We start from the raw sequence: 16,455 nt of genomic DNA on the forward strand, positions 1-16,455 counted from the left end.
AGAAGCTATCTTAATCTGATCTTTCCATATCATCCAGTAACTATTAAATGCAATACCACTGGGGGCAGGAGCAGGAGCCAAAATCAAGAGCTGCTTCCATTTCAGGATAGTGCCTATCTCACAGAGCTACAAGCCCCCTGTCCTCACATATGTTTTTCACTTGGTTACCCAGGGGGCTAGCTTCAAAAGGAGGGGCTGAGGGATCTCTTAGCAATGCCTACTCACTGGCCTAGTGCTTAGTAAAGTTTATTGGGAAGCAGAATATGTGGGCCCGACGCTTGCTCTGATGCATTCTAATCAGCAGTCTCCAGCAGCCTCAGCATCTCATGTATTCAGTTTGTCAAATGAGCTTTAAAGTGCCCTGTCACCATTTTGAAGAGCAGGGTGCTGAATACATAAGATGCTAATAATTAGAGTGGCTCTTGAAAGCTGCTCTAATCAAAGCATCTCCCCAACCTCCACCCCAGAACACATGGAAAGATGCCCTGTTGGTCTATGTTCTCCCTGAGTGAAAGGACCTAGAATGGGTCTTCCATGTGGGGATGAGGTGTCACAGCCCACAGGGCCTGGGGGTCCTGTGGCCTCTACAGTTGGGGGAGGTTCCAGCGGGGCTATGTGGCAGTAGGAAGAGGGTCTAAAGGCTGATGCCTACAATGTAGAATGGGGCAAAGGGGGGTAAGCTGCATGCAGCCCCCAGCCTCTCAGAAGTTGGAAAGCACTAGTCTAACCTATTCTTAAACTGCACAAACAACCCTATTGCACAACTACTAGACACAATGCCCAGAACGTGAAAACACCCTAACTTGTCCCAGGTAAAGCAAAGAGATAATGTGCTGCCACTGCACAGACAAGAAATATTTTGATAAACTGGAGAAATGGTCCAAAATCAGCAAGATGGAATTTAATTGAGATGTGCAAAATGCTACACTGAAGAAGGAAAAATGACATGCACAAATACAAAATGGAAAACAACTGCTAGGCAGCAGCACTGTGCTAATCTGGGGGTTATAGTGGAGCACAAATCAAATATAAGTCAACAGTGTGACACACTTGGAAAGAAGGAAAATCTCGAGTTCTTTCCAGGAGGAATTAACAAATTAATTAAAACACATGAGTTACTTATATTATTATGCTCAGTGAGGCTTCAGCTGAACTACTGTGTTTCTTTTTCAGGACCATACATTAAGAAGATGAGCACAAGTTAGAGAGTCCAGAGGAGAGCAACACGGATGCTAAGAGGTTTAGAAAACATGCCTTTGTGAGGAAAGGTTTAAGGGACTGGGTAAGTTTGCTCTAGAAAAGCAGAGACTACAGGGGGGGCAGGGGCAGGATAAAATCCATCTTTCAATAACATAAAGGTTGTTTATCTCTGGGGAACAGAACAAAGAATTATTACTATAATAATTATTGAATTATTGAATATTATTATTTGTATGATTAATAATAATTATTGAGGAAAATATTGAATGTTATCAATGGATATAAATATTTTGGCTCAGGGATCATGAATGATGGGCGGTCTGCAGACGACCTTATAAGAAGGCTGAAGCTTGCAGAGAACTTTTGTAGAAACATTGAAGGGTGGGTGTGGGACAGACATGTCCAAAGCAAAATTAGTTGGAATATGTTGGCTTATCACCATACTCAGTCAGATACTGGAACTAATGACTGATGATGGTGACAATGTTTCCATGGGAATAGAACAATAAGAAATTAGCTTAATTTGCAGCAAAGGAGATTTAGATTTTAAATACTAAGAAAAAATTCTTCTAACTATAAGAATCATACAGTACTGCAACAAGCTACATAGAAATATTGTGAAATCTCTTCCCCTGGGGGGTTTCAAGGAGTAAACAAATATCTATCCAAGAATGTCTCGGTATACGTGAGCTTGCATTAGTTCAGGGACTAGATGATCTCTCAAGATGCCTCCATTTCTATGACTGTGCTGACATAGACCAGTATACCAAAATCACCAGAGATTGAAGATATCTTCTATCACTAGTATCTTTACTGACTGTTCTCATAACACTGTCATGTCTTTGCTTAAATGATCTGCTAGGTTGTCGTTGCCAGCTAAATGAAGGGCTATAGGATCAACAGTGTTGCACACACCAAATTTGTAAACTTAACCATATCCTTATATCTTGTAAAAGTAAGCCCTACTTTCTCTGGATGCGACACAGAGAGCCAAATGAATCACTCTCAGCTCTAGAATATTTATCTGCAATCTATTTTCCAATCGCTTTGAACTATTTAACTGCTGAAATGTGCTCCTCGCTACTCCTTGCTAGAAATCTCTGATGAGATTCTTATTGTTAGAGCTGAAGGACTGAACATTACTCCACCATGTCAAAGACAGCAGAATGTTTTTCAGGACAGTTAATCTATGTCTAAACTGACTCCCTGCTAAACTACAGACTGCTTTCAAGAAACAAGCCCCGCTTACTCAATCTGCCTCACCCAAGCCTAGTGATTATGTGGCACAGACAGCTTAGAGCTGATCCCAGCTTCACTCAAGACAGAGAGCTTGAGAGGCACTGAAGTGTGTGCTGAGATGCACACTCAGTCTTTCGGAGTCATCCTATGCCTAAATGACCTGATGGAAGGGGTGGTCCTTGTTTCTTTGTGGCAGTCCTGGGCTTGGCATGGAGGCAATGCACACAATACAGCCTTAGTACTACTGGGACTGTAATTTGCTGTTAAGTCAGTACTACACAATTCTCATTCTGAGCTACAGAGATAGTGACATAGGCGGAAGCCATTAGGATCATAAGTGCTAAGACAAACATTACTTTAAGTACATTGTATATATATAGCATATCTACAGCATGCTGAAGACTAAGAAGCCTTTTGTGTGGCAGAAAACCCCAACTTTCTTAAGTGTTGAGTATCAGCATATAAAGCCAAAGTTACCTCTCAGATCTTATTTGGCATTGAAGTATGGGGTTATGCCGCTAGTAATAATGTAGACATACCTCAGAACAAGTTTCTTAGGGCTCTTCTGGCTCTTCCTCCCTCAACTCCAGCATCTTTTTTGAGATTAGAGATGAGAATGGATTCTATTTTAACTAATATTATTATTACAATGGTGGGATTTTGGTTTAAAATCCTGCCCCTTTTACCAAATCGTCTGATTAAATTCTGCTACAAAGATCCCCTTCCTTTCCAATCACCCTGGTTAGCTTGTCTTTCCCGCACTTTTGCACTTCCTGGGATGGGATACTATCTCAAAGGTAATGAACGATTTTTCTCCCTGTCACAGGGGCACTGAGGTGTCCTGTGCCTTAGAGGATAGAAGAAGAGCTGTCAATCAGCAGGGCAGCGCAGCTGCTGGTTGCTGTGGCAACCAGCAGGTCAGGTGACCGGAAGGGGGCAGGGCCGGGCCCTTTATAAACAGCCCAGGCCAGAGCCCAAGAGCAGTTCCCCTCTGGCAGCTGCAGGAGCTCTGCGGGAGAGCTGAGCAGCAGAGTCAATGGTGGCGGTCTGACCGGCTGCAATGATGCGAGGGGAGGGAGAGAACCTGGACAAGAGGTATGGGAGAGAGCCAACATTGAGCAGAGCTGGGTTTATAAGCTAGGGGCTTGTGATTGTGTTCTGGTGTTTGAGTTGTAGCCATTTGGCTCTGGATTCAGTTATCGTTACACCGGAGGACCGGGTGAGGCTGTAGGGATGTGAGAAGGCCTCACGGGGGCTCCCTAGTAGCTTGGGGGTTCCCGGTGCCCAGTGGGGCACAATGAGTGGTGCTAGTGGGGCACAGCTGTTTGCGTCGGAGAGGCGTGGTGTGCGGGGTTTTGGACCCCAGCCCGTGAGGGCGGTATTTGGCCCCAAAGGGGGCAACGGGCGTGAGAGGCGCGGCATAGGCCCAGAGGGGGCAAGAAGCGTGGGAGGCGTGGCAAAGGCCCTAGAGGGGGTGAGAAGCTCTGGGAGCGGGCGAGCGCATTAGGAAGAACCCTAGGAGAGGGTGAGTGCACCGAGGGAAGCCCCAGGGGCAGGAGCGTGTGCTGAGAGGTGCTCCAGGAGCGGGCGCAGGTACCAAGAGAAGCCCCAGGAATAGGTGGGGCATTTTTCTGATTGTTAGACAACCCTGCAATGGGGAGACTAAAAAGGATCCTAGAGGGGTTCCTCAGTATTGGGGACCCCGAGGGGCCTAAAGGGCCAGGTAAGGCTTCAGTTGCCTGAGCCTAAGCGGACACCACGGATTGGCAGGACCCCCGAGGGGTCAGGTAGGCCAGGTAAGGCTCAGGTTGCCTGAGCCTAAGCAGACTCATAATGTTGGCAAGAACCCAGTAGGGTCAGAAAGGCCAGGTAAGGCTCTGGCCGCCTGAGCCTAATCAGGTATCTACCCTTTAACTGACTTTAGAGGGACCAGTAAAGGTTTAGGGAACCGGCCCAGTTGGGTGTGAGACAAGCCCAGAGGCGCCAGGCAAGGGGTGCTGGTTGGGAGACAGGCCCAGGGGCACCAGAGAGGGCGCGGTAAGAAAGAAGGACCAGATATCATCCTGGAAGAGCTGCGAGGCTTGGGGGCATGCTAAAGGGGAGGTAGGAAGCACGTACTGCTCATAAGGCTGGGGGTGTTGGTGCACCCCACTTGACACCGTGCTGGTATTACCTCCATTCCAAGGTGAGAGTAGGCAGCCTCCCTTACTGAACTTATAAGAACAAAGACATGGCGGGCGAGACGAGGGTGCTGGATCACCGTAATTGACACGGCAGGGGGCGCTAGCGAGATCACGGCCACTCGCAGGCCCCACTCCGTGACACTCCCCCATAGAAAAGGTTCGGGTTCTCCAGAGGATATGAGATATTGCCAGGCAGAATGATTTTGCGGTGGCTAGGGCTACTCACATTGCTCCTTGGAAATTAGCTTAGGGGAAGAAAGGCATTTACAGTTGGATCTCAATAATAAATGGTGATCCTCTTTGACTAGGCTCAGGACCAAACAGATGCCGACAATTGTTCTGGCTGGACGTAGATTTTCCATTCCAAGAGCTAAAACATGTTTCCCAATCTGTCTAGGAGTTTTGGAAGATACTACCTACTATGTTCTTTATATAATGACAGAAGGAGAACCAATTTATTTCCATTCTTGCAGAAATTGATCTGGCTTCTGCAGCAAACAGATCCAAATGTAGTAAACTGTCTCACAATTTTTGCTCACAAGGCTGAAGTGATTAGAGTTAAATATCCTTTATAATTGACACGAGTGATACATTTTAACATTAGATTTGATGTTATTGTCTCAATTGTGGATCTATGTACAACAGTATTATAGTCATGTCTTGATTTACTACTATATATTAATAATGTTTTTATGTTGGTGGGCTCTATTTTTAGTATAATAATTTGTAGTTCAGTTACTTTGTGCAAACTTGTTTATATTATGGTTGTATTTGTGCTATGTCATCTTCAGGAGCATGGCATTTAGCCAAAATCCTTGATCAATTTAATTGAATTGAGTGTTGAGAAACACTCTTTTGAAGGGGCTTCTTCTCCCCTAATTCTGAAGGGGTTTTAACAGGGATGTTTTCATATTTGTCAAGAGCATAATTCTTCACGGGGATCAACTGTAATAAGCCTTGAGAAGGCTCTTTTCTTCTGAGTGTGTCTCCTACTACGTCATCTGTGTTTGAATCCCCTAGTTTGCCACAAGTTACTGTCTATAGACATCTCTTTTGAATCATAGAATCATAGAAGTCGGGTCGTAAGGGACCTTGTAGATCTTCAAGTCCAAACCCCTGCCTGGGCGGGAGTTAAAAAAAAACCAAAACCAAAAACTGGACTCATTTGAGTCCAGCCAGGTAGGCATCAAGCCTCCTCTTAAAGACCCCCAGGGTAGGAGCCAGCACCACTTCCCTTGGAAGATCCTAGCTGTGAAGTAGTTCTTGCGGATGTCTAATCTAAACCTACTCTCCAATAATTTGTGTCCATTATTCTTTGGCATGCCAGGGGGCACTAGGGGCAACAGTGTCTCCCCTAAACCCTTCTGGTCCCCCCCAGTGAGTTTATAGACAGTCACCAGGTCCCCCCTCAGCCTTCTCTTGTGAAATATCATGTGTTCTTAGGTTTTGTTTTATAGAGTTGTTAAATGTTTTTGAGGCCTTCTTTTTTTTCCCACCCCCAACTCTAATGCCCTGATTTTTTTTTTTTTTTCTTCCCTACACACCCTTCAGGCCTCCTAACTTAAACCATTGCACTCTGCTCCCATTCAACTTCCTCTATGGGCATCACTTTTTCCTGATGCCATACAGTCTTGTTTTTTTGCATAATCTTTCCTACTGTTTCCACAGATCCACTGTAGCCTCCTTATATCCATCACTCTCATCCTGAAGATAGCTGGATACAATGTAGACCTCTTAAAATCTGAATCTCTCAGCTTTTGGATCTCCAACGAATATAGTAGGTGGCACCAAGTCTAACCACAGGAAACCCTCACTGTTCACGAACTCCAGGTTTGCGGATTCAAATATTCACAGGGGAAGGGAAGAGCCAGGAGGCGGGTGACAGGGACATGCAGGGAGGTGGTGGCAGTGGCACTCAAGGAGAAGGGGTCAGTCCCCAGGTGCTGTGGGGGAGCCCCAGGGACAGGGAGGGAGGTGGCGGCGGCAGCAACAGCAGCATCTTCTCTGCCGATGCCACCAGAGGCAGCTGCGGTGGTGCTCAGAGCAGCTGCAGTGGCACTCGGGGGGGGGGGGGGGGGGGGGGTCGGGCCCCAGGCACTGACGGGAAGCAGGGGGTGGCTGTGGGGCCTGATGGGGAGTCCTGTCAGTATTCACAGATTTCACCATTCACAGGGATCTCTGGAATATATCCCCTGCAAATGGCAGGGGTTTCCTGTACAATAAGAACTGATTTAACAGGTAACTAACTATTTTTATCTAACTAAATATTCTTATACTAACTGCACTAGGAATAAATTGCAAGGGATCTAAAGAGACTAATGTCTTTAATTATCTGCAGTTGGAAGGAATTATAGCAGTGGAGACTGCCACATTTCCATTTACAATTTTCCCCTCAGAACACATGGGAACAATGATAAAAAGGGTAGGATGGGTGCACACACTGCTTTGAAAAAATTACACTGTCATTACTACATCAGCTACCATAGCCCATTTAAAAAAAAAAATAAAAATGCAGGGGACACTCAAAGAAACGAAGTTGCATCTTTTGAATTTAAATTACAATCACAGGAAATTAGGGCTAAAAGAGACCTCAAACGGTCATCTAGTCCAGTCCCCTGCTCAGGACAAGATCATCTCTGACTAAATCAGCCTAGCCAACTGTCTGTCTAACCTGCTCTTGAAAACTTCCCAGGATTGAGATTTCACAAGTTTTCTAGGTAGCCGGTTCCAATGCTTAGCCACCCTCCTAGTCAGTAGGGCTGTGCGAAGCTTCGGTCACTGGTTTGATTCGGAGGAGATTTAGCCCAATTCGGCAGCTAAATCTCCAAATCTAAATCAAATCAGGAGACCCATTAAAAGGCCCGAATCAAATCTGAAGACTCTGAATTGATTCAGAGAGATGCAGAGATTTGGATTGGCTGGGGAGAAGCAGGCACAGCCGGGTGGCTGCAGGTTCTCCTGTGGCTCCTCCAGCTGTGCCTGCCTCTCCCTGGGCAGGGGGAACCATGGGAGAAGCCCCCATAGCTGCTCTGCCTGGCCCCATCCCCCACCTGGCCCAGCCTTCTGACACTTTAAAAATACTTAAATAAATAATAAAAGACCTGCACTCACCAGCTGTAGCAGGGGCTGTGGGGGCTCTGGGGCCTCCTGGCAGATCCCCCTATGCAGCCTCTGCTCCCCAGTTGCCCCCCCCATTTACCCCTGCCCCTGATGGCCCCCCCTGCGCAGCCCCAGCAGTTCTGGAATTAAAAAAAACAAGCAAAAAACCCACACTCACCAGCAGTAGCAGTGGCTGTGGGGGCTCTGGGGCCATGTAGTAGAGTCCCACTTACAGCCCCCACTCCACAATCTTCCCCCCTGCCCAACCCCACCCCAATGGCTGCCCAATCTGGCCCCAGCATCCTGGCAATTAAAAAATAAAATAAAACAAAAAAACAAAAGCCCTGCACTCACCAGGTCTGGTAGCAGTGATTGAGGCCTCTGGGGGCTTGTGGCAGAGCCCCCCACACAGTGGGGGGGCAGTGGGGATTCCCCCCCCACCTGGCACCTGTGCAGGAGCTGCCCCATGGCACGGGTGCAGCACGGCTTGGCAGGGCACCATGTGCTGTCTGGGAGCTGGGGCAGCTCCACCTGTCAGCCAGAGCCCAGCACTGCTCAGCCCCCCAGCTCAGTTCTGTGGAAGGGAAGGGAGGACTGCTCTAGTGCTCCCCAGTGTCTAGCCTGAGCCACTGCAGGCATGTACCTGCATGTCTGTAATGTCTGTGCAGTTACAAACTGATTTAGCCTAGCCAGGTTGGACTAACCTGCAAAAATTGAATCAATTCAGGCTCAGGCTTTTTGAATGTCTGTCCCTAGCCCTACAGACTCAGTAGTCCTAGTTCTTTCAGTCTTTCCCTATGAATTATACTTTCCAAGCCTCCAATCATTTTTATCACTCCCTGTGAGCTCTTTCAATTTTGTCCACATCTCTCATGAAGTGTGTGGCTCAAAACTGGACACAGTACTCCAGATGAGGCCTAGCAGTGCCAAATACAGTAAAAGATTCCATTTCCTTGATTTGTAGGTGATAGTCCTGTTAACCCAACCCAACATGTTGTTGGATTTTTTTGCAACAAAAGCAGGCTGTTGGCTTATATTCCATTAACAGTCCACTGTAACCCCAAGTCTTTCTCTGCAGTACTGCATCTTAGCCAATCATTCCCCAGTCTGTATTTGTACATGTAATTATTCTGTCCCATATACAAGACTCTGCATTTGTCCTTGTTGAATAGCGTCTGATTGATTTGTTCTTGTTTTTGTTTTTATCTAGTTACTTATCTAGTTTAGCCAGGTAATTCTGGATCCTAGCCCTACCATCCTGTGTGTCTACAATTCCACCCAACTTGATGTCATCTGAAAATTTGCTGAGCATGCAGTCAACTCTACAATCCAGGGGTTTTCAATGGGGGTATGCAGCAACAGCGTGGAGAAGCCGCTGGCACTTCCAGTTTTGCCACTGGCACTTCTGGGTTCACTGCCACGTGCCACAACCAAAAAAGGTTGAAAACCCCCAATCCAAACAACCAATGAAGATGTTAAAAATACCAGATCCAAGACAGACCCCTGAAGAACCCCACTCGATACCTTCTCCCAATTGGATGTTGGGCCACTGATGACTACTTTTGAGCATAGTAATCCAACCAGTTACATATTGACCTTCCAGTACTTTCATCTAGTCTATATTTTACTTAAAATGAGAATGCCATGGGAGACAGAGTAGACTTGTTCTTAAAAGCTAAAAGAAGAGGTATAAGAGTTAATAGAAAAAAGTGTAAAATTAATCTTTTCTGCGCTCCTACACACCCAACCACTAATTCTGACTATATGAGGGGGAAAATATAAGTATTAGATGAAGTCTATGATGCGTGATTATAGCAGGTGCTCAATATAGTGTAGAAAAGGCTTAAGAATAATCATATGCTGCTTTTTCCCCAGAAGTATAAAGGAGAGCTCCCATATGTAACTGGAAGAGGAAATTGAGATATGTGCTTATATTACGTGTTCCAAATTATCAGAAGCTGATCATTTTTTTTCTACCGGGTCATGAGCTGCTGGCATAGCAGCATAGATGACATAAAAAATATGGAAGGACATTAGAAAAGCATAAAGGACTGGAAAACAATGAGCTTTGAGCGACCAATCTTCAGGAATGATGTTATATCACTAACAAATTAAAAGGAGCGATCTTAAACATACACTGTTTCATATTCCAAGTATTGTATAGGTGGATCAATTTAAATAACAGTTGATATTTCACTATAGTTTAGACTATTAAGTACTAAATATAGATTCAATTAATTAGATGTAGGGGCAATAAGCTAGTGCAAAATGCAACTTTTGCTTAGAGTGATGAATTTATTACTTCTGATGACAATATCCTTAGTAGAAAATAGGATCTAGGTATGCAGGGTATTCATATGGGAAATCAGGTGTAGTTAATCTCACTAGTTACTAGGTGTCACCATAGCACTACACAACTTAGCACTACTTAAAGAGTTTCATAGATTCATAGGTTATAAGATGGGAAGAGACCTGAGAAAATCATCAGGTCCAGCCCCCTGCACCAAGCAGGAAAGACAACTAACTGGGGTCAAGTGACCTCAGCAAGGTGACTGTTCAGGCTCCTCTTGAAGATTTACAGAGTAGGTGATTGTACCACCTCTGGAGGGAGCTTAATCCACAGTCTGGACACGCTGACTGTGAAGAAGTTTTTCCTTACGTTGAGTCTGAAACGGTCTTCCAGGAGTTTGTGGCCATTACTCCTGGTTTCTCCTCGGGTGCTCTGGTGAACAGTTGTTCACCAAACCCTTGATGTATTCACCTGATGTAGCAGTAAGCTCCTACCAAGTCCCCTTTCAGCCTTCTCTTTTTAAGGCTGAAGAGTCCCAGGTCCCTCACCTTCCTCATATGGCTTGCCGTGCAAGTATATGATCATACAGGTGGCTCTTTTCTGGACTCTCTCAAGCTTGTCCATGTCCTTATTCAAGTGTGGCACCCAGATCGGGATGCAGTACTCCAGCTGTGGTCTCACCAGTGCTGAGCAGAGCAGAAGAATCACTTCCTTGGTTTTGGTGGAGATGCATTGATTGATGCATGCCAGAGTATTATTTGCCCTATTGACTACAGTGTCGTACTGCTGGCTCATATTCGTACTGTGGTCTACTATTACCCTGTAACAGGAGGGGTGTCCTAGGGTCACTGTGCTCTCCCCTCATGCCCCTGACTGTGTCCGGTTCATTTACAAAGCACCTTTAATTCTTGCCCGCCATGGCTTTGATTTTATATGTATAGTAGGGAGGCTGCCTCTTCGTCTCCCTGGACACGGTTTTCCTCCTGTACATTAGCCCTCTTTCGCTAATGGGCGTTCCTTCGCACCCCAGCCTTATGGGCTATGCATGGCTCCAACCACCTCTTTACCATGCCCCAAGCCTCACTAATGCACCAGACGTTGTTCGGTCTTAGCTGCAGCCCTTGTCTCGCAACCGCGCCTCTCTGGGTGCTCGGGCTTTCCGCAGCCCTTGTCTCACAACCGTGCCTCTCTGGGCATTCAGGCTCTCTGCAGCCCTTGTCTCACAACCGCGCCTCTCTGGGAGCTCATAGAATCATGGTCCCCTTGTCTGGGGCTTCTCGCTGCCCCCTTGTCTGGGGTTCAGGGTTGGCACACCTCAACGTTGTGTCCTCCCTGGCGCTTGGGTTGGCACACCCCAATGCAGCACTTCCTCTGGCACTTGGGTCGGCCCCCCCACCAAAGCTGCGCCCTCACTGACACTTGGTTTGGCACATCCTCTTTGCAGTGGCTTCTCATGCGCTCGGGGACAACATACCCCAATACTGCACCCTCTCTGGTGCCTGGGTCCCCACGCAACCGTGGACCCCCTATGCGGCCTCCTCCAACCCCTAATAGCTTCACCCAAGCCACTAGTCATAAACAGTAACACAAAACTCAAGCCCCAACCTATAACATAAATGTCTGCCAATTGGCTACAAGATCACTCGAGCCACCACCAAGGGTGCTCCATCCTTCACCCATACCAACTGCTTGTGTGTTTTGGCCTCTTCTCCTTTCTTGCTCCGGCAGAGTTCCTTCCCCTTTGGCTACCAGCAGGGAACTGCCTGCCTGGCCTCAGCCTAGGAGTTGCATAGGAACCAGGCCCTGCCCCTTCTGGTCAGCTGACCGCTGACTGGGGTGGGTCCCTGGCTCCCTTTGGTTGCCCTAGCACCCTACACCTGGGCTCCTTCATTACTACTCCACAAGTAGCAGGCACCTCAGGTCCCTTTCATTCATGGTGCTGGTCAGTTTGGTGCTGCCAAGCCTGTAGGTGTGTAGGGGTTTGCTCGCCCCCAGGTGGAGCACTTTTAATTTCTCAACAGCAAAAAAACAAGGAGCTTGAAACAAGTCTGATCAAGAGCCTACGCTAATTCTTATTGAAAGAAGTTGGCTACAATCACATTTAGCATGTATCATAGGTATAAGACATGATGTCTGACTGTTGTGTGAAAGAACTGTCTGAGCAGTTGATGCTTTTCCCAGATACCACTAGTTCATCCTGGTATACTCAGTTAAATAGTGGTTTTATTTGATATTTCTTCTGTAATTGATAGATCTAATATGGGTTCAGAGCAATAAGCCTTGTCCACCAAGAGTTCAGCTGTGTTTGAAAAGAGCAAAGACACTTACATCTTCAATCATCACTTTGAAAACACGGACCTGGAAGATTATAAAGGAATATGTTGATTGTTCATTGATTAGGAAAATACATATTTAAAAATATATTCTCATTTGTTTGCATCTGTTTTCTGCTTTAGTAATGTTATTTTAAGTAAGGAATTAAAAAGTGAAAGTAGAATTGTCCAGTTTAGCCACAGGGTAGTAATGTCACATCCAGGGATCCATGTTTTTCCATTTCCCTTCAGAAAACATTGAAAAATGTGGATTTCTCCTTTGAAGGAGAAAAACATAGGAAATGGTGGGATTCCCCTTGCAGGCTGGCAGAGTTCCAACAGCATGGAGAGGAGCTCCCACAGCTCCCTCCAGGTAAGTCTATGTGGGGGAGGGCAGATTGAGGCCACCACGGTGAGGGAGGGAGGGAGTGGGGAAGGTCTGGGGGTGCTGCCTATTTGGGCTGGTGCTTGGGGCCTGGGGCTTGGGTGAGAATGTGTGACCATGGGGAACAGGGCAGAGCCACTGGCAGCTTATCTGGAGAATGAACAGGGGGGCACTGAATGCATTCCCAGGGAGGAGGGCATAGGGGACATGTGCCCCCCCCGGTTTGTGCACAGGGCAGGGGCAACTGTGGGTTCCCCACTGAGGGCTTAGGGCTCCCTGCCCTGTTGCTCTACCCTCAGGACCTCCACGGCCCAGTGGGTGGGACCTGGTGTGGGGATGCAGAGTGAGGTAGGGAAGATTGGTGCTGCTGCCAGGAGCCCCATGCTGGCCATGCTGCTATGGTGAGGTGCTCCCTGCCCATCTGGCAGCAATGGGGGCCACAACTCCACCGTGATCCCCCAGCAGGCAGCTCACATCTTCCCCTCCCTCACCCCAAGGGCTCCACTCCAGCTGTGCCACCCCAGGGGGGAGGGGAGCTGGGCTGTGTGGTCTGCTCTGGCCACAGCAGCTGCCACCTTCCATGGGTGGCAGATGGGGCTTGGGAGTTGCTGGGAGTGGGCAAGGGGCTGCAGGCCCTGGCTCTTGTCCTGTAGCCCTAGCAGCTGGGGTCCTGCTCTGATGGGGAAAGGAGCTACAGGTCACAAGTGAGGGGCACCAGGAGGACTGGTGGGTGGTGGTCTGTGTGGATAGAGCGTGAGGGGCACTGGGCAGGTTCAGGGGGCTGTGGGTTGGGAATACAGGGCACTTGGGGAGCATGAGGGGGCTGCAGGTTAGGAGTGAGGGGCACCAGCAGAGATGGGGGGCTGTGGGTCAGGAGCAAGGGTCACCAATAGGGATGGGGGGGATGGGAGGCTGTGGGTTGGGAATGAGGAGCACCATCAGGGCCAGGGAGCTGTGGGTGGGGAGTGAGAGGCACTGGCAGGGCTGGGGGGACTGTAGCTTGGGAGTGAGGGGTAATAGCATGGGCAGAGGTAGGGCACTGACATATTAGGGCTGCTCAGTACCACAAAGCTATGGTGGGGGAGGGTAGCCACAGCTGGACCCGCACTTTGGTGAGTGAAGAGGGCAGGAGGAGCTCCAATTTTCCAGGACAAACCAAAATCAAATGTCAAAATATATAGGTATTTAGAATTAAGTTTATTATAATGATTGAGGCACTGGTAGGTTTCCAAATTGCTTTAAAATTGTAAATATATCAATAAAACATTGTGTTCAACTAATACACACATATCTAGTGACATTTAATTTTAATTGCAGAAAAAACTTGGATTTGGGGGATTTTAATGAGAACTTGTGGGTTTCATCAGAGAATTTCTGATTTTAAAACAGAGAAAACCAGGATCCCTGGACATGTTTTTGGGGAATGAAAACATAAAGGATTCCACAAAAAGTTTCCTCTCCACTTGATTTTTGTTTTATTCTTCTTCTGAGATGGAGATACAAGTCCTTTCTGTTGACAGTGGCATATGGTTCTCTATTCTGTAGTGTAACTCAGCAAGCATTTGCTCTCAAAATTGATGGGTTAATCTTTTTCTGTTTTAGAGAGTAATCATTATCTAGTCAATTTCTCTATATCTACAGCTTGCTTTGTTTAAATTCTCTTTATAGAACTTAAAGATGTAGGAAAATGTTTTTATGATATATTTATACATTATAACTTAAAGGCCAAACTTAAGGATCTAGATAGAATCTTTAGAAACTTTTAATAACAAATTGCAAAGCAAAATTAAAACCTGAATTACTATGAATGGCTCCTCTCCCTAGGCAACAGCAGCGTGAAGCACAGAAGCAAGTTTGAACAAGCCTTTTAAAAGTTTTTTCCTCTTCAGAAAATTTACTTAAGAAATCCTTGCTCACTGTAGGTATTTCAGAATGCATCCTGCTGTGGCCTTAGAAGTAGGTAGGATGGAATTCTATTTCCTATTGGTCATTTAAGGGTGCAGACACAAATTACAATTGTCATGCATTCAGCCCCTAGAAAGCACTTTAAAGCCCTGCCCTACCAGAAGAGCACAGAGGCAAAGTGCTCCAATTGCATAACAAATTAAACTTCATGGTATGATGGTTCAAATGAAGATTCTCTGAAGTGGAGCACTTTCATTAATTTGTCTGCTTGGGCACTGGGCTGCTACAGAACAGGCCTCCCTCCCCTGCCTTCTCCCCCTCCCATCCTAAATCAGCATGGGACCTGGGAGAGTGTGGGCAGAGCTAGGGGAAGAGGCTGCAGAACAGCTAACATCTGTTCTGTCAGGAGGATTAGTCTAACTCATGTCGCCTTCTGTGAAGTGCCACGAGTTAGATCCAGGAGCTGCACTTCTGTGTGCACCCTAATTTGCATCAAGTGGCAATTTTGGCTCTTACATGCAGGTGGCAATTCCGTTTCTTAGCAGTTGGACACACTGATGTATACATGCATGAAGTATTCACACTGATAATGCAAATTAGGCTACACAACAGCCAGGCACATATGCGCCTAACTGTGTATGCCCTTTATGGGCATGTACTGACATCCATGGCCTGAAAATGTAAGTGTCTGGAAATGTATGATAAGATGACTATGTATATGTATACCTGGGCACAAGTCCTGGAAACCAAATGGAAGAGAAAGGAGCCTCCCATGCTTTAGCCCAACAGCTTAGTGACTAGGGCACTTGCCTAGGAAGCTAGAGACCTAGTAGCCAGGCTTGAGGGCATGTGGCTTAGTAAAATAGTCACTATCCTGAGAGGGGGAACCTAGATTCTAGGCTAAAACAGAAACTTCCCCACTGTACTGCCCTCCATCTCTTTTTTTCTTGAAGGCTATTAAATGCAAGGGGAAATGGTTAAACTGCAAGAGGATTCCTTGACCTGTGGCATGGTAGTTAAACCACTCTGCAAGGAAGTAGAGACACAAGGTCCAGCCTCCTCTGGTGAGGGTGACTTAGAACCCAGGGGCGCCTATACACATGCTTGGGGGGGGGGGGAGCATTTCAATTAGAGTGGCTCCTGGATAGATACTCTAATTAAAACACCACAGTATCACATGTATTCAGCATCCCACATTTCAAAATGGCCACAGCAGTGCTTTAACTAAAGTTTATTCGATGAGTTTTAGTTAAAGCATCCCCATCACCATTTTGAAATGTGGGACACTGAAAGCATGACAGTGAGGCATGCTGGAGGTTTCTAATTAGATTAATCAAGTCTGCTCTGATGCGTTCTAATTAGAACACATTGAAGCATGTATATAGGCACCCTAGGTCTCTAGCTTCCTGGGCACTTGTCCTAACCACTCAGCTCTTGGGATAAAATATGGGGGAGCCCCTCCTCTTCCATTTTGTTTCCAGGACTTTTGCGCAGGTACACATATATGTAGTCAACTTGTCATACATTTCTAGCCATCTACATTTTCAGGCTATGGTTGTCAGTACAAGCCCACAAAGGGCAGCATATGTACCTGGCCACTGCATGGTCTACTGCACGTGATCAGTGTGAAAACTTAATATATGACTAAAAAACCTGCTACTTAGATGACTAAAGGAAAACAGAATTCCACTTATAGAATTTAGGGAGACTTCATGCATTCATGATGATATGTTATGGGATACTTCATTTAGCCAGTGAGTGCCCAGAGCATTTTGGGGGTTGATTAAAACTATATTCAAACCTATTGTTTGCTGAATACCCCTGGTAAAATCTGCACTTAGC

At 46.6% G+C, this 16,455-nt stretch overlaps 1 long non-coding RNA gene across 1 annotated transcript; it reads left to right on the top strand.

Moving 5' to 3' along the window:
- Positions 1 to 1,169: 1,169 nt before the first annotated feature.
- Positions 1,170 to 9,456, top strand: LOC149866780 (uncharacterized). Its single transcript, XR_016441602.1, has 4 exons — positions 1,170 to 1,282; positions 6,291 to 6,452; positions 6,795 to 6,860; positions 8,932 to 9,456. It is a non-coding gene; the product is annotated as an uncharacterized LOC149866780 (long non-coding RNA).
- Positions 9,457 to 16,455: the final 6,999 nt, after the last annotated feature.

This window comes from Crocodylus siamensis, chromosome 4 (assembly GCF_052110815.1).
Source record: "Crocodylus siamensis isolate JL-2025a chromosome 4, ASM5211081v1, whole genome shotgun sequence".
Taxonomy (NCBI): domain Eukaryota; kingdom Metazoa; phylum Chordata; order Crocodylia; family Crocodylidae; genus Crocodylus; species Crocodylus siamensis.